Genomic DNA, 814 nt, shown 5'->3' on the forward strand with positions numbered 1-814 from the left:
AATAAAGAGAAGAAGCGAGATGGAATATAAGTGCCCTGATTGGTTACATACCTCGCTCGCGCATGTGCAGTTCATTTTTATCCACAGTGAAATCGTGAGAGTTGCGCTACTGTATATATTGTGGTCCGGCCTTAGGGTGCCGTCACATACAGTCCATAATTCGTAATCCGCACCGGATGTCTGCAAAACTACTAGGTATTGCGTCCGTAAAGCTGGTTCTACATTAGTCGCATCGTAGCGTCGCAAGTGTTGCGGTCCAATCAACGTCAGGCTAGCTCGACTCTGATTGGACCATAACGCTTGCGACACACTTGCGACGCTGTGATGCGATCAATGGTTGCGTTCAGCAGACTCAACAGTTTTGCAACCGTTTTATGATTGTCTGCTGAGATGGGACCATTCTTCTAGATCTAAAAGTATGATCCAATTAGCGCGAAGGAAACTTCCAACAGTTGCAAAACAAACGTTCTGCTGAACGCAACCATTGTATTATAGAATCAGCTACGTGTGTTTACATCCTTGTGTCCCATGGAGCCGTAATCTCATGAAATTTCCGTAAAAATTACTAGTATTACTGCTTTTCCTAATTTTATCTATTTGACTAAATTTGACGATTTAATTAAAACTTTTGTTATAATCAAAATATATTCTGTAATTTTCTTATAAAATAAAATAAAAATAAACAGTGTAACTTCTTAAATAAAAAAATATTACATTTATGGCTCCTGCACACTGAACGCGGAAAAGCTTACTGCGCGGCAAAATGCGACGCGGTAACCAATGAACATGTTAGGAGTTGTAAGCTTATTGGCTA

Source organism: Mycetomoellerius zeteki, unplaced genomic scaffold (assembly GCF_001594055.1).
Source record: "Mycetomoellerius zeteki isolate Tzet28-1 unplaced genomic scaffold, Tzet1.0 scaffold241, whole genome shotgun sequence".
Taxonomy (NCBI): domain Eukaryota; kingdom Metazoa; phylum Arthropoda; class Insecta; order Hymenoptera; family Formicidae; genus Mycetomoellerius; species Mycetomoellerius zeteki.